The following is a 21,556-nucleotide window of genomic DNA, read 5'->3' on the forward strand; positions in this document are numbered from 1 at the left end:
CTTCGTGGGACAGCTCACCTCCAGATCCTGGTCATCCTTGATGTCTCCTGGTCCCCGTGGCTGTAGAGTCAAGCAACCCTTCTTCGCACCTGAAGCATCGGACATCGGTGGGCATTCAACTACCGAGTCCCTGGTCACCTGAAGTGGCCCAGACTCTGTCCCCTCTTCTTTCAGGTTCTTCTCACCTAGAATCCAGGCCTGTATTCCACCGGTAACATGGGTACCTCAGTACTCACTGGTGAGTTGGCCTTAGAACCTTCTATGTTCCAAAGGGTTTGCCCGAAGTGTCCTTAAACTGTAACTTTGCAACCGCGACTTTCCCATAGAGTTGTGCGGAGCACGCTGTCGTGTTTCCTCACTGCACCCATCCTCCATAGGCTCCCTGTTTCACTCCTCTGGGTGGTTCCTTGGGGTCCCAGCGATTCTATGTGCTCTAGGCACTGTGTCTAGTCAAGTCGTTATTGTTATACCATTTTTTTAGTATATCGTTTGGTCTACCCCTGGAGCCCTCTGTGTAATTTGCTACTTACGAATGTTCTATTGATTCAGTATTGTGTGCTTTATGTTCTAATCTCAGGTAGAGATCAGTAGACAGTGTTATATTAATAAATACATATTTTTATACAACTATTGTGTGGTTCTCCTTTCATTTAGTCATTCAGGAGGTGATATTCTGGTAAAACAAGCTGCTTTACATTCCTTCACGATTAAGCCTGAAGGCTGCTCTCCACAGCTATCACTAGGATAGCTTTCTAATGGTTATCGTTGACATCATACATCATAAGGGTCGTGTGGACTGATACAAGGTGCCCACTTTAATTAGTGGACAGCATATACCAGGCCACCTTCTCACAACAGGAAGCAGGCAGCCTCCCTCCCTCAAGCCAATCACAACACTGTAATGGTAGCGTTGTGATTGGTAGGGACGCAACCCAACCAGGGGGGTTATGGGGAGGCCATTTTCTCCACGTCTCCATTTTCTGCATTGTCAGAATTTACAAGCATTTCTTGCCCTGCCTGAGCCTTTTTCTGAATTTGTGAATTTCTGGTAATTTGTGCCGTTTGTTATAAATGCTGCATTGGACGCAGGATTGTGGCCCCCTTTATTCTTGTGTTCTATGTGATTTGTTACATTAATTAATATTTCTGTCCAGCTGGACAGCTTTAATATAGCACTGATTTCAGGCCTATATTCATTGTTTTCTGTGTGAATCTCTCCTGTCGGGGGCTACTTTGTAATTGTTACAAAGCATTAATAGCAGCATAAGTATTGGAGTAACAAACTTCACTCCAGTCACTTACTTCTTTGCAGTGAGCGGCAAATCCGATATAGCGCCTGATGGTAGCTGCAGTCCACAATGACTGACTAACTCAGACTCTCTCGGCGTCATCGCGCGCAACGCCGCCCGGCATCACAGATTCAGAGAGTTGCTGGTGTACTCTGGGAAGGCTGACTTGGTGGCCAAGTTCACTCTCAGCTGGTGAGGTGTTTGGTCAGCGACTCGAGTGAGTCTGGTCACAAAATTCATTCAGATTTTTTTCCACCGGGGTGTGAGCTGCACTCACCTCCATTCATAGCCGCCAGCTTAACCCCTTGAGTGCCCTGCCCTTTCCACGCCCTGTGCCGGGCGTTTCATTAGCGGGCGGGGTTCATGACGAGATAGTCTCGTCATGGGCACAGCGCAACCGCGCTCCATGACGAGACTATCTCGTCATGGGCACTGAAGGAGTTAAAAAACTGTCTCCTGAACTGGCGGCGCCGCTCGCTCCGTGGACATCAGAACTCACCTTTAAATGTGTCTGTGTTGCATCAGTAATGTGGCAGCGCGTGGTGCGGGTTAATGTGTTACACTGCAAAGACGCTGTACCTTAAAACACTCAACCCATCAACAGAACGTTGAAGCAACCAAAAAATTGGGCAATTTCAGTCGTAATTTTGAAATTAACAGGCAGCATTTAAAGACCCCAAAGGGGGATGCTGAGAGGCAGACTCTCCTCGGAGCATAAAGTACTTACAGAGCGGGCAAAGCAGGCAGCTTGGCACGGTGGTTGTAGGGTTTTTTCCACTAGTTCCAGTAGTGACTAGTGAGCAAAGTTAAACAAGCCTGAAGAAAGCAGGGAAGAGGTGTGGTGCCGCGGCCAGGGTGACTGACTCCAGAATCTCGGGATCACGGTTCGACCCCCGGTGCTGGCGGCAGATTAGCCCAGCACCATGTGACTCTGAGCAATAGCTTACTTATTCTTCCAGACGGCCCCCAGCGCCTAGAAACCCTTACGGGTGATCGTTCGCTCGCGCTTTACAAATGTGGATTATTATTAGTATTATTATTATTATTATTATCAAAGACCGCTTTTGTTTCTGTTGCTGAAAAACGGGTGAGGGGAGAGGATGTGGCCTTACAGGCAGAGCTGCCAACTTTGGAGCTGGGGAGCCAGGTTTGAGCCTTGTGTCTGCTTAACATCCGGTGATTCTGGCAAATCACTTAATCTCCCCGTGCATACAAAAAATGAATGCGTCCTTGTGTAATGTATCCGGTGTTATGTAAAGCGCTCCAATACCTTCAGGTCTGGTTCACGCTATATACAACTAAAAAAAAAAAACGCCTCACCTGCAATCGCCAGATTGGAGGAGGGAAGAGAGGCCATCACACGCTGTACTGTGTGATGGCCAACCAAAATGCTCTCTCAGTGAAATCGCTGGAAAGAGAGATAAACACACAAAGCATCCCCCGTTGGAAAGGTGGCGCATTGCTGGAGTTGCGTCGCAAGCGCGATGCAGCTCCAGCAAGGATCGGGGGTGCCCTATCCCTAACATGCTGCGTCAATCCTTACGCCTGCTTCAAGCAGGCGCAGGGTTTTGACGCAGCATGGCCTTAAAAGTGACTGAGTGAAATCTTGTAGATTTCACTCAGCCACTTATAGGAGGCGTTCCTGCGCCGGAACGCCACCCCCCTGCGCCAGAACGCCTACATGTGGCGCAGGGCTTTACAACGTGACGCATCTCCCAGATGCGTCACGTTATAAATACCCCGCAGCATGGCGCTGGCTTTACGCTGCCGCTGCGTCACAAAAGTGACGCAACGGCGGCGTAAAAGAGGAGCAAGGGGCTTGTAAATCTGCCCCTCAGACTCCAAAATGTCACACAGGTAAAAACCAATAAAAGCTCCTAAATATTCGAATTCAGGCTAACAGCTCACAAGAGTTCAGAATAAAAATTTCAGAATCTTGAAGGATAGCATGTAAACTTCCCCCCACACGTAGGGAAACCTGTTAAATCAGTAGTCCACAGATTTTCTTCTCGAGTTGTCAGTCACATTCAACACCAGGGCTCTCAAGAATTTAGGAGGAGGCAGATTCAACATAGTGTTCACTAAAAGATAACTTCCCTGGCCAAAAATCCTGCCAGGAAGCCGTGCTGCCCCTTCCTCCTGCAAAGAGTGGTGTGTGAAGGGAGGCCGGTGGTCTACACAGTAGCACAGTCTTAACTTCGCAAAGAAGTGTTGGAGAAAGACATGTTTAAGGCAGAAACAGGCCAGAGACCCAGCACCTGATGGGTGTAACAACGAGGCAGCACACAGGCCCCAAATCACCAGGGCCTGCGAGTGTAGCAGTGCCAGATTAAATCCCCAGAGGGACTCACTAAGGGATGGACCAGGCAAATTACCAACATCAACGTACAAGAACTAAATAAGAGAACAACCAATACCGGAGGAACAAGCAGAAGTGTCAGGTGGTGGAATGAATAAGGGACAGTGGAACTAAGCGCAGTAAATACTGACACTTTTGTAGGATGCACAACTGAGGGGCGGGATGCTCTCAGACGCATCCACACAGCACCACTTTCACCACTGCTGGTGTAAGAAGAGAGGCATTTAAGTGCCGGTGAGATCACCATAATTAAAGGTTTGATGAGCATCTTAAGGGGTGACAGACACTTCAGACTTTGGTGACAGGTTTTAAGGTTGCATCATGAGGCAGTCGGGTGTGTGGGTTGAAGTTGAGAGGCTGGGGAGTTTTGGCATCACTGGAGATATATAATGGCTATTTGGAAGGGGGGTAATGCTATTGCTACATGGAAAACGTGACCAACAGACTTCCAGAGATGATGGGGTACTTCGGTTAACTAACCTGAACAGAATTTGTAACCAAATAGCTACAAGGTGCATATATATTTTTGTTGTTGTTGGAGCCCTGAGGAAGTCGGAGGGTGATGACCCTATGACGAAACACGTGTTGGCTACACCTATCGACTACGTCCATCAACGGGTTGTGACTGTAACAATCCACAGTACTAACAACAGTAAATCCACCATTCTTTTGGATTTGATTACCAGTATATATGCGCTGACTACTTGAAAATAAAGAAGAAGGATTTGGACTATTATACTTTTCGAACTCTTGAACATTATTTTCTTTTCTTGCTCAGGATAAAGACTTATTATAATATTTATATATTTATTATAATATTTGAGAATGTGGGTGGCCATTTACCCTTTATCCTTGCGAGCATCCTACGGGATCTTTAGCGAGTTAACTGGTGTTATGGTTAAGCGCAGACTCTAACCCAGCCACGCTTCATAAGCTGCAGATCAGTCGAAGAGCCAGGTCTTGAGGTCCCTCCTGAATTGAGGCAGTGACGGTGATTGCCTGAGATGTAGAGGCAGGGAGTTCCAGGTCTTTGCAGTGAGGTAGAAGAAGGATCTCCCTTCAGTCAAGGTCTTCCGGATCCGTGGAATGGTGGTCAGAGCCTGTTGGGCAGAGCTGAGATGTCTGGTGGATGTGTAGAAGGAGAGGCAGTAGTTAAGGAATGCAGGTCCTGTGTTATGGATGGCTTTGTAGACATGTGTGAGGAGATTGAAGGTAATTCTTTTGTTAATCAGTAGCCAGTGGAGGTCTCTCAGGAGACCGGTGATGTGGCTGTGTGGGCGATCTTCAGGATGAGTCTGGCGGAGGCGTTCTGGATGTTCTGTAGTTTCTTTAGGAGTTTCTGGGTGGTGGCGGTGTAAAGTGCATTGCCGTAGTTGAGTCTGCTGCTGACAAGTGCATGGCTGACCAGTTCATAGTAACGTGGAGATATTAGACCTTTCTGAAGATATGGAACAGACATTAACATACTATGTTTACATTGGAACTTCTCCATGCTAATATTAAGTTTGGTATCTCAAAGTGAATATGGTCCTGAAGAAGCCGGAGTATAACCACAAAACACATGTTGGCACCTTCAACGTCGTCTATGTAGATGAGGAAAGTGGGGAACTTGAAACTTTGTTATATAGGATATATTGCTATAGATTGTGAATTAAGTTCTTATCAGAGTGAATGATACAAGTGAATGACACTAGAACAAAATCTGTAGTATGGTGGTTTTTATTTAGATTGTGCTTTATTTTTGTAATCCCACCACCCTCTAATCTATATCCAACATACACGTCTGGTATGTGGACTACAGTGCCAGGTTTTACTGGGCAGTGGCCACAAATCGGCCAAAGTGCAAATGTTGGTCATTTATCAGTGATTGTTTCACCACCAGAATTGCACAAACCATTGAAAAAAAACCTTGATAGATACACCTTTAATGGATTATAAATTAGCTCCTTCGGGTGGGACCCTAGTGCGCTATCCAAAATATACAGACAATATAGTCCTTGTGGAGTGCACTGGGCACCAACTTACTAAAAGAAATAAAGCAGTACAACTGGGATAACAATTCCAGTAAAAACTGAAGTAATACTGTTCAGGCTATAAATCCCTAACTTATTTCAGTACATGTGCTGCCAGGAGTGTTTGATAAATTGAAGTGGTCTAAATTTGTTGCTAGCAACATTCACTTGTACATAGCAAGGTCTCGTCCAATCCCACTGAGTATATGGGAGGGTTGCTTCACAACACTATTGAAAGGTATGGTTAGTTTTGATTCTGTAGGGGCTAAGACCAGTCTGAAGCCAACACCAAGAACAAGACTAATGACAAGAGAGAGAAAAATTATTAAAACACACGTCCTATTAATGATACACAAGTAAAAGCACTCTGGGCTCCAAGCAGATGACAGTACTCTCAGTTTCCCTGTCCTGGTTTGCAGTGGAAGAAGCCACACCTGGCTAAACACACCTGAGCTGAACTATGAAGACAGACCTTGTTCACCTCATCACTTGGAAATTCCCCAGGAGCATTTGCGCAGACCTTCTCTCATGGGAAGGCAGCCCATTTATTCGGCCATCTATAAAGAAAGCATCAGCTCATGAGCACAAACTTGCCTTTCACTGGTCTTCTGCAGCATCAAGACAAAAGCAAACCAGATGGCCAAGTCACACTACTGTGGTAGTGCTCTATAAACTAAGGGGGTCATTAGGATGGCGGACAGACTTGAGACCGTCCACCATCCTGTGGTAAACCGGGACTGTCCGCAATACATGCAGCGGTCCCGCACCACGAATTAGGATGCGGCGACCACCACCATGGCGGTCGCATTTTGCTTTTTAACATTGCGGCGGATGCTGCTTACAGCAGCACCCGCCGCAAAGCGAAAAAGCCATGTTGTACATTTCACTTCACTATGTGGCAGGCCTCACACTGTACCATGGGTACCCCCCCAGTGCACCCACACCTCCCCCAACACTAGGGGGGTCCACAACAGCCCCCCAAAACAATTCTACACCAGCCTTTACATGGTGGCAATGCCGCCATGGAAAGGCCTGCTAACTCCACCATCATAATTTGGAGGACGTTGCCTGCTATGCACCGCCACCATTTTATGCCCCCTTGTCCATCCGCCAAGCAATCAGACTGACTGCTTCTGGCGGACCGGTGGCGAACGGTCTTTGCGCCCGCCGCAGACAGATTGGGATTGCCACCGCCATCCTAATTCGGCGGTGGGAAAATCGAGCTCCCATGGCAGAAGGACCGGCACCGCATGGCTGGATGTGGCGGTCCTTCCGCCATTGTAATGATCCCCTAAGTACAGGGTCATTCCCCTAAAGTCCAGTACAAATACTGCAAGAGGTTCTTCATGCAAAATGTATTTACAACAAGTGGCTTCAGAATATACATTAGCTCAAAGTATTGCCATATTAGGATGGATGAGATTTGAGCATTTCTGCCCTTGGCATCTAGAAGTGGATGATCAGGTTTGCTTCTTGCCAGACACCTTGATGGCAGACTTTGTGACTTTGTCAGCCGTGGCAGCCTTCTTGTCCACCACTTTGATGACTCCGACAGCCACCATCTGTCTCATGTCCCGGACAGCAAAAAGAACAAGAGGGGGGTGCAGATAAATGGATTGAAGTAACACTGGGACTCCAGTAGAAAAGAATGAGAGGGATGTAAGGGTAAGGAGGGAAGGGGAGATGGTCTATGGAAATTCCAAAAGTGTAATATATGCGGAGCATACAAAATTATCTCTTACTTTTTATTGTATGACTGGTCTTGTCAAATCCTTTCTAAATATGATATTATGAACCTTGTGCCAGGATGCTTAATTGTTTTATCGATTTAAATAAAATGAATTAAAAAAGTTAAGGAGGAATGTCTCTCAGCTTTAGCAGTAGGCCACATATGTGGCTCGACGCGTATGAATCAGTTTTTGCAGCTTGAACACTAGTCGCACTTGTGCTTGAGAAGTGTTAATGGGCATTGAGCCATCTACAGCCATTTAGTTAGTTTTCCATGTTATCATCCAAAAACTAAGTATTGGCATTAACGTACTGCCTACTTACTGTTCACTCCCCTGAATAATGTGACAATGTTTGGGCCAGATAATCTTTTACATAAGCAAATGAGTGAGTTGTAACGTGCCAACAATGTACTTTTAAAGCTGCAAGAGGTGAGTCAGTGACCACGCAATAGTCCAGCCAGGCTTCTAGGTATTGGTAGCTTTTAAAGCGCTCAATGTTAGTATTGTTGCCCCCAAGAAATCTTCAATTATCTTTAACCTTTTATTGCTACTGATGTAGCACGTTTTTAAAAATCATAATACATTTACTAATTAAAGAAAAGAAGAGCTGAAAGTACACTTTGCAAACATTAGACAGAGCAATACATGAAAATGAGACAAGCGTGCTTTAAAATGCAAGATGAAGAAAGCATACATACAAAATAATACCAATATACACATAAACAAGTTCCACTAAAAATACTTTTTTATGAAAATGTTGTTTATTAACGTTTTCATATTGAATTTATGCTATTAATAAAGTGGCTCAGTGTTTCTAATGCTTTCTGTTTGAATGCACCATTTAGAAAAATTGGTGCAAAAACGTTTAAAAACTAGAATGATCTTTAAATTTCACATAATAATACTGGAGGTTCTATAGTTCATGAAAAGTAAAGCCGACATTGTTTAGAACTATATTTTCCTGGAAAACCTTCTCATGCTACAATCTGTAGCTAATGGACTGAAACTGAGCTGTTAGACAATGAACTATTCTTCTTCCTTATCGGTGGTGGGACTCTGTAACTCTGTAAACTGATTCTGATAATAACCATCCGATTCAACATTCTTAAATGTTTGGCGTTTTTATACAAGTTGTGATATTCTTATCGAAATTCTCAAGAGATTGCTTGTGGCAATGAACTTCGAAGCTTTAATACAATAAGCAAATTAATCTAATATCTATCTGAGTCTATTATTAAGTCATGTTGGTTCCTCCATTCAAACTCTGCTGTTTACTAATGACTTAAGTGTGTTGTAGAGAGAAACAGCCAGCTCTGACAGACCTTCAGGTGTTGCTACTTTTGTTTTGCGGTGCTGTTGCAGAGCTTTTGGTCTGCATTATCCTAACTCGACTTAACTTCTTCAGGAGGTTGGGTAGCCTTGTTGATTTTCTTTAATTTCTATAGTATGGGTTTAAGAGTGGTATACCTAAATCTCCTCTCAAATTTGTGAGTTGACTGTCAATTAATGGTCCTCATTGGACAGTTGTTATGGTAATTTGGTTACCCCAATTTCCACTGCGCCTATCGGTGGGGAAAGAGTCATCAGCAGATCATTGCCTCTGTGGTAAATGGAAATGCTGCAGTTTGTATAATCGTAAAGAGTCCAGTACAGTTAGACTAGTAAGGAGAGTAAGCATATAATAAAATCTTTACCACACTTGCTCTGCAACAAATCAATAGCTGTTCAGTGAGTTCAAGGCTTTCTAGAAGCCAACTGAGGTTTTATCTGGGATCACGGTATCATCTGAATATTGTAGAATGTTTATTTTGCGCCCTGCCAATCTAGGTGGAAATCCATTTGAGGATGCAAGCAGATTAGCTAGACTGAATAGCAGTGGTGCTAAAATATATTCTTGCTTTAGTCAATTGTTGGTGTAGATTTTCGCTGATGAGGGCCACTGGATGGTAAGTCTGGCCTTTACCCATGTGTGCTGAGGTGTATAATTGCCATCACTGCAGATCGATTTTAATATATCTTCCAACCCTTCTGCAGATGCTGATAGCTGGGTATCTTGTATGTTCTTTGTGACTTTTTCAGGAATGCTTCTCAGTAGGTCATACGTGACAAATATTACTTTTTTATATGTAGTTACCATTTTGCTGGAGGGATGCTGTTAATACCACCTGTTTTATTTTTGCTAGCATCAGATTTACTGCATTCCAAAACTTACAACAGTCTTTTGGAAACTTCATATAGTCTCACTCATGCGTGGTCTTATGTTGAGCACTTTGAGGCCCAAAGTTTCTTCCTCTATGGTGTTCTTATTGCATTGATTTCCTTTATTAGTTTGAAGTCATATTTATTATCCTTAGGAGTCCTTGTTGCTTTGTTTATTTATATTTGAGGAAACTATTTCTCTTGGCCAAGCGTTCTTCTACAATATTGCTTTTTCCTGTTACTGGCCAGTGTGTCACTTAGTTCTATTTGGAGCTTCTGGACTAATGATGACAACGACTATTTCTGTGCGCTGCTTCTTGATTGGCCTTTTTTTGCCTTCCTAATCTTCCTCAAGGATGAAGTTCATAAATTAATTTAAGCCAGTTATTTTCACCGTTTTTCTATTTTAGCTGGCAATTGGTTCTATTGAACTCTGGGATCCAATTCATTTCAGACAATTATTGCTAGTGAATTTATAGTTGGTGCAATGTGCTTTGGGAGGTGGTCACTGCCTAAAATTAGGATTATTTTAAAATCCATTATGAGATGAAAGACCAACACCAGAGTGTGATTTTGTGTTTTTTGTCTTTGTGGGCATATATTACGTGCATATGTGTGGGTGGTTGATCAAATGAAAGTTGCTCATTTAGTAGTCTTAGACTAAGACCCTTCACAGATTTTCAGTAATCCTCCCTTAGGGTCATTTCTTTGGACTGGTGCTAACACTTGGGGTTTGCGCCAAAACCTGTTGTCATTCTTTTGCCATTCTGTTGTGTTCTCTATGAACAGATCAGAATTACAGTCACCTGTTAGCAGCCATATTGCATCACCGTACTTTGCCTTTAGTGTACATAGAATGTCAAGGAGGGCTTGGGCGATTTCCTGCATTATTGCTTTGGGGCGATATACATGTTGCCAAGAATCATTGTTTTGTAGGATCAGTTGCCTTTTTGGTGTACATAGATGCTAGCCCCCCTGATTTATGGCCAGCCTGCTCCGATTTTGTCATCGCGCTGATGAATTTACAATATTTCAGTAAAGGAGTTGATGTTGATGCTCAGGTTTCTTGTAGACATTCTGTAATGTTTCCAGGTGGGTTATCATTTCATGGTTGGATTCAATGGTATGCTTTGCTCTACTATTCGACAAACAGATTGAAATCCGACCATTGCTAGGGTCATGGTATCTATCAGGATTGATGATTTAGGGTGGACGGTAACCAAAACCAGTCAGTCTTCCCCCTCGACGCCCTGTATTTTCCAAACCTTTCTATCTCTATGTACTGGGTTGCTACTAGTCAGTGAAGAGTCATCTTTTATGTTTTTGAGCGCATTAGGCCCTTTACCATATAAACATACTGTTGTATTTTCTGTGCAGTATTGCATGAGGTGACTTTTTTGAAAGTTTTTGTTATCATTAGAGCCGAGTCTATTTTAATTCACTTTGGGAACTGATGTGTTTTCTTCAGGTAATTTTTAAATGTCTCCATTTCATTGTTTGAAAAATGTCACTTCCATTGATTCATTATATTCTCCCAATTTTAGGGGTTTGAAAGCTATTGACACTATATCTATGGGTCTCCCCTCCATGGCCATTTGAGATGGGAAACTAGAGTGGAGGGGCAGAAATGAAGTGGAAGAAGGCCTATTTATGAGGTTTGTTTTCTAGGTCACATGGTATCTGGAAGGATATGTGTAAGGTCAAGACAGATTTACAGTGTTTTAAATATAATATTGCATATATTAAAAATGTCCCTTGCCTCAGGATTGATATTCCATGTAGAAGGTGAGTCTAGGCTTCCACTTTTCTTGGAGTAAGGTCTTGCTCTGCGAAGCACTGACTTTCTATTCCTCTTGTGGATACAATGCCAGACTAGGGCATTTTTAGTTTCAAATCAGGGTAATTTTGGCCTCCTTTGAGGACAAGGTTTGACTAGTCCATTCTGAGCCAAGGGGTGGATATCATGAAACTTTACTTTAGCTTTTTAGTCACCAGAGGTTGTGGTACACATAAGCTTCATCAAATATTGGGCTACCTTCCCTGGCTTAGATCCCGCTGGTCTAGCTTTCTAATTGTTATTTTCCCATTGGGTTGAGCGGATTGTGTAGAGATGTATAGCTCTCCTTTTTCAGCTTTCTTCAAGCATTGTTTTTTTTTTCTTGCCATTTCCTACTTGAAAGTGTCTTTAAACCTTTAAGAACTGGCAGTTTCTGGCTGGCAGTGATGCATCGAAGCCTGACAGAATTCACCGTCCTAGATAGGATGAGTACGATACACATGTCCAATAACCTGTGTTTACTCTTGGGTGGCTTAGCACAGAGCAGTGAGGCTTTTCCTCAGGGTCAAAGTGTAAAGTATTGGCACAACACCATCCTCGTAACACACTGAATACAATACAAAAAGACTCCACACCGTATGTATAATACACTGGTCTTTGTATTACACACATATTGAAATCAAATCGACACATTAGATGTATACTTTACAGTTATATGCAATTGCCGAAATCTCCCATCAGCAGCAGAATGGCATGAACCTATATATACTAGTCATAGGTATTCCCTTGCCCCTTTATCCCCTCAGCCTTGTAAGCAACATAAGCCCATGTGCGTACTTCCTCGAGGTGTTCATAATCAAATTAATCCCTCCCACATCAAAAGCAACAGACACATATATGCAGGCTGTTCAGAGGTATTCCACTTTCCCACTTACACATTAGTATAAAAAACAACATTCCCAATATTGCATACCCTGTATAGGTGTAATGGTCAAGAAGTCACAGGTTTTGACTCGCGTTGTGACCTAGCCCCTCAGCCACTCAAACACTTTGATTAGATTGATGGGATCACCTAAAGTGGAAATAAACAGTCACTTGGTTTCATCACTCCAGATCAAGCCTTCAGGCAATCTGCGGCATCTTCACTAGTGCGCAATCACTATCACCCCTTGGGCAAAAGTCTGTGACAACAGAAGCTGGTGCGCTTCCAAATTGGAAAAATGTTTCCCCTTAGGTGGAGGTGCGAGCTGCCGTTGCTCCAGGCAGCCAGCCATGTGCGCACACATGGCACAATGAGACCCCTCGGGTCCAGTCACAATGTTCTCAACAACAGAGTACATTGCGGCATGGGTCCGGGGGCAGGAAGCTGGCAACCTCAGATGGAGGCCGCGTTTTCAGGCACTATCGTCCTCCCGATTTGAGGGTCGGAGAAAATCTAGTCCCTCAGACTCTGCAAACTACCCCAGCACTCCTTGAACTCTTCATGTTCTGGCACCCCAGGTGGGCCGCTCATATTTGTGAGCACACTCCTCTACACAGTGTGATTCCGGCATGCCTCAGGACAATCTTTGTCCCAACTGACGATCACTTCCTCCCATTTCCGCTGCATCCTGCACTGTCCTTACGAATCCATGGAAATTGGGAGATCCTTTCTGTCCCTGGGATCTTGTGGACAGGAGGCCAGCCTCCTAGCCCTTGGAGAGTGCCTAGGGACCTGGGCTACAACAGTTGGCAATTAGCTGCAGGCCAACAACATCCAGGCAAAATCCACCAAGTGCACAACAAGCCCCAGGCCACCACAAGTGTGCGGATAATCCAGTGGCAGTCCCTCCTGCCCCAATGATACCTCTTGTCACGCATCGAGCCAGCATGGTATGGCTCCAATCCCAAAAGCATCTGTTTCTCCTGAGGGCACAGCCCCAGTAGTTATAGCCACAATAGCCTTTGAAGATGAGATCATTTCAAAAGGCCACCTTTGAAATGCACAGGCCCTCTCTAAATGTTGTTTTGTCTGCCATCCTACCCTGGGAGGCTTGATAAATATCTTTAGTGGGGCCAAGACCTTGCCCCTTGGAATGCAGGTGCCAATTTTTACCCGCTCGTATCCGTCCAGGGAGTGTCTCTCACAGTCAGAGGTCTGCAGTTTACCTTCAGCCCCTAGTTTATGGTCTTCTATCAGGAATGCACAGATGTGGCTGTCACTCCAGCACCCAGATGTGGATTGTAGACAGGCTGACAGACACACAAAACCACAAGCACAGAAATGCCCACTTTGCCAAAGTAGCATTTCCACATTAGTAATGTTGAATCCACTTGCATGGCTGGAAAGGATTTACCATTACTAACTCATCAATATCAAACACTATACTGCTACTTTTCTGCACATAGGAAATACTGCTCATTAGCCTTTCCACTGGTACCCTCATCTTAATCCGTGTGAGAAGCAGGCCCCACCGTACTGAACACACCATCCAGTGTCATCAACTGCCACTGCATGTAGCACACCCGCGCCCATGCTCTACCTCTTTCCAACACTGCACCCTTCCCCCAGGGAGTACTCCGATGTAGCTAGAGACATGCAGAACCTTGGCAAGTAGCTTTCCGAATTCCAAGCCGTAACAGCAATTCGCACACACAGGCCTCGCCAAGGCAAACCTGTGACACGTTTGAAGAGCTACCTCAGTGGGTGGCACAACCATTGCTGCAGGCCCACAGTGGAGCATGTGAGTTACAAGCCCTAGGTGTATGTCTTACCCCTAGGCAAGGGACTTACAGCTAATTCAAATCAGCCAATCATGTATACACCAATCACCAGTATGTATATGATAAGCACAGCGCTTTGCTCAAAAGGTTGAGGGAAAGCACCCTAGAAAGGACCATTTTCAACAATACTCTCCTAGAAATAATTTCCTATGGACTTGTTTGCTGTGTTTTCATGTTTGGTGAAGATTTTGAGTTGACTGGTGCTGATTGCCCTTTTTAGTTTCCTCTTCACATTTTTCAAAAAGCCTTGGAATAGACTAGCTTCACTTTCTACTCTCCAGGGTTCGACTTAGAGGAGTGATGGATTTGGATTAGTTCTGACTGATATTGCCTTCTGGATGAACCTCCCTTAATGGGTAGCTGGATGACTTGGCTAATTTTCTCCGAGATCTCTTGCTTAGTTTTCTTCTTGCATTTCGGGTGATGATTTTCTTATGGTTTATGAAATGATTACTCTAGGGGGGTTTCGTTTTTTGACCAGTGCCCTACATTTGACTCCTATTTCCTAGTTAAATGCAGGCCATCCATTCAATTTCCAGTCACGGGCTGGTTGTTTTGGGTTGCGCTTCCCATTCTGGATTGTGGGACTGGTAGTTTCACTTAAGCATGGTTTGGCCCAGACTGAGTGAGGCTTCTGTCAAAATGTGCCTGTCCTATACTTTGGGCTCATGTACAAGGATTTAACGCCACCAGAACATCACTTTTTAAGACGTTCTAATGGTGTTTAGTCCATCGGCTTGTAAATAAGACCCCCTTTCACACTAAATTTAGCGTGAAAGGGGTGGGCAATGGGTGTTGCAGTGGGCGTTCTGGCGCAAAACCCATTGATTTTGACACTGTCCCCAATTTACAAGGGTGGTGCCAAAACTAAGACTGAATAATACCTGGTCTTTACATGGCGAAACAAGGTAAAATGTTTAATTTCTCCTCGTTTTTGCTGCTTCTATGTGTCCTGCATTGTGCAGCACACATAGAAACAGCAAATTGCCATGAAGTAATGAGTATGTGCAGGAAGGTGTGCCTTCCTGCACATAAACAATCATTAAAAAATGATTTGCAACTTCTATGTGTGCTGGACAAAGCAGCACACATAGGATTTACAAATCACCATTCTCGATTGTTATGTGCAGGAAGGAACACCTTTCTGCACATAAAAAATAATTCTATGTCAGGACCGAAGGCGAGGATTATGCTCTACTTTCTTTTATTTCCATGCTCAGCAAATTCAACGTCAACAACAAAAAACTACAAGCTCCATCTCTGTTGTAGTCCATAGGGTATTACCCGTCCTCCAATAAGATGGTGCTCCAGGTCCACGAGGGCGTGCTGTTGCTAATACCCTTCCTCTTTCTTTCCTGCTCTCAGCAAATATGAGTACTGTTTTCCTATCGCTCTTCGGAGCGCAAGGTTTTTTTGTGTGATATAATCTATTCGGCCTGTTTTGATTTCATATTAATTGTTCTTGGCTTTATTGTGCTTCTGCGCGCATGCGCTGCAATTGTGTCAAATTTGTTGGTGGTTCTATTTGAGCTTATTTACTGGTTGTCAATTGATATTGTTCCCAATTCACCTTTCGTTACTTTGTGTAGGGTGTTGATTGTATTGGGTTTTTCCTTTCAGGCTTGGGCCGCGGGAGCTGCTCATTAGCTCCACTCGCGGCCCCGCTGAGGCCCGGTGCCATGTTGCACCTTTGGTGGCAGGGGGCGCGTGTCCGCGTCTCACTGATCCGCAATGCGCTAGACGCATTGGGATCAGAGTGCGCCGACAATCCGCCCGTTGTACACGGCCTCAGGCTCTGAGAACCGTTTGCCTGCGTTTATAGCAGGTCTGTACTTCAAAACTCGTTAATCTCCCCTACGCCCGCGACGCGGGTCCTTATAAACGCCGGTAGGTGAGAGTTCTATTTTTTGGTGGTGAGCAGTTTTGCATAGCGCATTCACAGCGTTCCTTGGGAGATTCCCGGGGAAGGCCCAGAGCGGGATACCCTTTATAAAAGAGTCAATGGTGAGTCGCCCCTGCGGGTTATACCCAGCTCACCCAGTGTGTATTAAATAGTGCCTGGTCACAGCTGAACCTCACTCCCTGCAAGGTAGTTCACAACGGGCGCTTAGAGCATTGAAGGCGGCCATTCTATATATATAATTAGCATTGTCACTTCCCATTGTCTTTGTTCCTACCACTATGGAGGAGTATGTGGAAGAAGAATCTCTCCAGGTCATCCCCCTGGATGATGATTTCTGCGACGCAGTGGATGCGTCTATCCACCAGGCTGTTTCAGAGGCCATGGGGCCATTTGAAAGGCACATCAAGCAATATGCAGCTGCCTTTGAAGCGCAGCGCCTCCTCCAAGCACAAGAGCGCATCGCAAGTAGATTTGGGGGCCTTTGACCGCCTCAAAAAGGCGTTTCTGGCCAAGTCCCAAGGGGATCAACATCCTAACCCTCCAGTGCTTCCCGATATCCCTCTTTTACAAGATGATGATGATGACTCTGTAGAAGAGTCCGCGGACGAGGCCGTCCTCTCCAGGCCTTGGCGCCCCGCAGAGCCCTCAGCCACGGATGCCCCGGAGGGTGAGGAACCTTTGGATATGTTGGTCCCCGAAGACCTCGTCCACCCCGTTCATCGGAATGGACTCCCTCCGATAAAGTTTCAACGTTTGTGGCGGGGCGCCTCAGCAAATCCCTTGAAAAAGAAGTAAGGCCTTGTCTTAAGGTTGAATGTCCTCGCCCTGCCCTACCAGGCAAAGTGGCTTTGACCCCAGAGGTGGACCCTCGGATGGCCACCTTCCTACAGAAATACATCCGGGACCCGAAAAAAGGAATTGACCGATCCTGACGATCGTGTCAAGACAAACTATTGGATACTGTGGGTCCTCTCACCATCTGACGGAGGAAGCCAAAGCATCGGACACCCCTCTCTCCGCAAAACGCATCTCCAACTGGGCTCAGCGTGCCATTGTATTTTTGGGCAACACTAACTGCGCCCTTTCTATGGAAAGGAGACGCTCTTTTTTGATAAAGGTCGATACGAAGTTGGGAGACCTCGCCACATCAGAGGCGGGAGCGGTGGCACAAGGTGGTCTCTTCGGAAAACCATTTATCAAAGATTTGACGAAATTTGTGTCCACCTTTACCTCGCTTGACAAAGCGCAGTCCTCTATAAAACAAGTGTTCCACCCTAAGGTTTTCGTTGGGGCCGGCCATGGCAGAGGGCGCTCAACCGGCCGTTTCTTCACGCAAGGCCCTCAAAGAGGCTCCGGCAAGAAGCAGCAAGACTCATGCAGGCAGGAGTTCTTCCAGTCTCGTCGAGGTTTTGGAGGCCGGGGTGGCAGAGGACAAGGCAGAGGCCACAATGTGCCTAATGCAGGTGAGAATTTCTCCTTTAACCCCTCTCCTGGTGGGCGGCAGGCTAGCAAATTTCATAGACATTTGGAAAGCTATTACCGCTGATGCTTGGGTATTACAAACCGTCCAGGGGTTCCACATAGAATTCTATGGTTCCCCAAGGCAGGACATTTGTCCTCGACTGCTGGATTTTGAGCACGATCAGGCTTACCTCATAAATCAAGAGGTGACAGATCTGCTGCAAAAAGGAGCGGTAGTCCCGACACACCTTCACCCCGGGGGCTTCCTGAGCAACATCTTCCTAGTCAACAAGACAGATGGTGGGCAGTGACCCGTTATCAATCTGAAAGACTTCAACCAATGGTTAGTGTATCAACACTTCAAGATGGAGGGCATCCATCTTTTATGGGACCTGCTTCAACCGGACGACTGGATGGTCCGCTTAGACCTAAAAGATGCGTACTTGGTGGTGCCTATATTTCCCCCGCATTGTCGCTTCCTACAGTTCATGTGGAAGAACCAAGGGTTCGAGTTTGTCTCACTCCCCTTTGGGCTGTCGTCGGCCCTGTGGTGCTTCACTAAGGTTCTCAAACCAGTGGTGGAAACACTTCGCGCCAGAGGTTTCCGTCTGATCACATACCTCGACAACATTCTCCTCTTAGAACAATGCCCTGTGAAGCTCTCATATCAGTTGCAGGAGTTGGTGAACCTGCTCCAACGTTTGGGGTTTATAATCAATACCAAGAAGTTGGTCCTGACCCCTTCCAAACAGATGACTTTTCTGGGTTTCGTTGTGGACTCGGTTTCCCGCACCTTGAACCTCCCGGTTTGGAAGATTTCCAAGATTCGCACGGACCTGCGGCGAATGTTGGCCAGACATTCAACCTCTCTCCAACAGGTGGCGCGGCTGGTGGGGCTTTTGAGCTCCTCTATTCAGGCGATCTTCCCAGGAACGCTCCATTACAGAGCTTTGCAGCACCTGAAAGCCTCACATCTTCGCAAGGGCCTTCAGTACTCGGATCAGGTCCCTCTGACTAACGAAGTTCGCATGGAAATGACTTGGTGGTTAAACCACATGGAGGCCTGGAATGGAAAGGCCATCTTCGGTGCGAGCCTGACCTCATAATAGAATCCGATGCCAGCAAATCGGCCTGGGGTGCTCGCTGCGGGGACTCCTTTACAGGGAGAAACCAGTCAGTAGACGAAGGTCAGCTCCACATCAACTGCCTGGAAATGATGGCGGGGTCCTTCGCCCTCCAGTGTTGGACGAAGGAGAAGGCCTCCTGCAGTGTGCTTCTGAAAATGGACAACGTGTCAGCCGTCAGATACATCAACCACTTAGGGGGAACAAAGTCCAAAACGTTGGCGGATCTGGCCAAGAACTTCTGGACCTTTTGCCTGCCACACAATGTCTCGGTACTGGCGGAAAATCGCCCGGGAAAATCCAGTGTGGTAGCGGACCATTGTTCCAGGAGCTGCATAGACATGAGCTTGTGGCAGCTACATCCTCCGACCTTTCAACGCCTCCACACCCTGTGGGGTCTCTTCTCAGTGGATCTCTTTGTGTCCAGGTTGGACCATCAGCTTCCGCATTTCTTCAGTTGGAAACCGGACCCTCTAGCATCAGCGACGGACACGTTCCTTCAGGACTGGTCCAAGGAAGCGGGGTATGCCTTCCCTCCATTTGCCATGATAATGCGACTTACGACTCAAGTCCAGAGGCAGCAAGCGCAGGTAGTCTTACTCACCCCGTATTGGAGGTCTCAAGTGTGGTTTCCAATTCTTCTGGAACTTTCTTGGGATTCTCCAATCCTTCTACCCCAAGATCTCTTTCTCCTGAAAGATCCTCAGGGCAATCCACACCTGCTAGTCCAGCAGGGTTGGATGCCCTTGGTGGCATGGTGGATTACCGGCGTCGCTGGAGAGTCTCTGGCCTATCGGAGGCAGCTCGAACGTTACTGGGAGAGGCTTGGGCCGCCAGCACGAATAAACGATATAAATCGGCCTGGACTAGATGGGTCCGTTGGTGTGTTCGGAACGACCATGATCCCATGGGGTGCGAAGTGGTAACAGTCATACTTTTTATGGCTTATTTGGCGTCCCAAGGCCTGGCCTATCGAACTGTCAATTCCTATAGGTTGGCAATTTTGGCAGGGCACCTCCCAGTTTCGGGAGTGCCTGTGGGGGAACACCCTCTGGTCTGCAAGTTGCTGCGTGGTATCCGTCTTTCATTTCCCCCAGAACCCAGGTATTCCTCCTTGTGGGATGTTAATAAGGTGCTACGTTTGTTCCAATCTTGGAAAGCTAATAGGTACCTTTCCCGCAAAGAACTTTCTGCCAAGTTGGCTTTGCTGCTCTGTTTAGTGTCTTGCAGAAATCTATCGGATGTCAGGGCCCTCGATATTACGGGTCGCGTTTTTACCCCGGAAGGAGTTACATTCCACATATCGCGCAGAACTAAATCTGACTCTAGAATTGTGTCCTATCCAGCTTTTGATAAATCTCTGAAACTGTTTGTTGTCAGATACCTCAAGGAGTACCAGAGCATGAAGGAAAAAACTCGCCCGCCAGGGGAGCGTCAGCTTCTGATTTCCATAAGGAAGCCCTTCAAGGCTGTGTCGTCACCAACAATAGCTCGTTGGATCAGATGGGTAATGCAAGAAGCGGGTATAAATATCTTGCAGTTTGGAGCACACTCGGTACAAGGAGCTATGGCCTCTAAGGCTTTTTCATTAGGCGCCAGATTAGAAGATATTCTAAATGCAGCAGACTGGTCTTCAGACTCTATGTTTAAAAGATTTTATTTTAAACCAGTCGTGAACATGGCATCTTTGGTGGTGGACAAGCTTTGAACGAGTATAATCCTCGCCTCCGGTCCTGACATAGAATGAAAAATTTCCTAGTAACTATGACGGAAAGTTTCAATTCTATTAAGGACGCGGAGGCGAGGATTATTCCCGCCCGCGGCTCAAAGAGACCTGGGGGCATATTTATAATAACTGGCGCATCCCTGCATATCAGCAGGGATGCGCCAGTTATTGTGCGTCACGGCTCCGCCGCCGCCCCATGGGGCAAAAATGGACGGATGCGTGATGCATCTGCTGCGGTAAAGGCGGCGCATTGCTGGAGTTGCGTCGGAAGCGATATGCAGCTCCAGCAAGGCTCGGGGGTGCCCTTTCTTTAAAATGCTGCGTCAATCCTTACGCCTGCTTCAAGCAGGCGCAGGGTTTTGACGCAGCATGGCCTTAAAAGTGGCTGAGTGAAATCATGTAGATTTCACTCAGCCACTTTTAGGAGGCGTTCCTGCTCTGGAACGCCCCCCCCTGCGCCTGAACGCCTACATGTGGTGCAGGGCTTTACAACGTGACGCATCTCCCAGATGCGTCACGTTGTAAGTACCCCGCACCATGGCGCTGGCTTTGCGCCGCCGCTGCGTCACAAAAGTGATGCAACGGCGGCGTAAAAGAGGCGCAAGGAACTTGTAAATCTGCCCCCAAGTCCCTTCCATACTTAAGACGTTTTGTATGAGGACCTCATTATGGTGTTGATTGTCTACCTGACGTCTGGGCTGAGTATATCCATTTTGGTTTGATTCTTACTGTTTACGGTCATTGATTCATGCAAATGTCTGCTATGGTGTACTGGTTGATTTATGCAGTTTGAAGAATGGATTCAGTTTGGCTCTTCTGTTTGGCTTCTCCTAGGGTCTGACGGGTCCAAAATAGATTGAGGATCTTTGACTTTAAGATGGTCGCAGTCACAAAAGAGGAAGGGTATTGGCAACAGCACGTCCCCGTGGACCTGGAGCACCATCTTATTGGAGGACGGGGAATACTCTATGGACTACAACAGAGATGGAGCTTGTAGTTTTTTGTTGTTGAAGTTGAATTTGCTGAGCATGGAAATAAAAGAAAGTAGAGCATAATCCTCACCTCAGCGTCCTTAATAGAATTGAAACTTTCCGTCATAATTACTAGGAATTTTTTCATTCCCCCCCAACACAGGCACCATTGCATTATGCGCAAGGGTGCCTGTATTGGCGCTAGGTAGCTTAATTTAGCACCAGCGCTAGGGGAAACACAG

The sequence above is a fragment of the Triturus cristatus genome, chromosome 7 (genome assembly GCF_964204655.1).
Source record: "Triturus cristatus chromosome 7, aTriCri1.1, whole genome shotgun sequence".
NCBI lineage: Eukaryota > Metazoa > Chordata > Amphibia > Caudata > Salamandridae > Triturus > Triturus cristatus.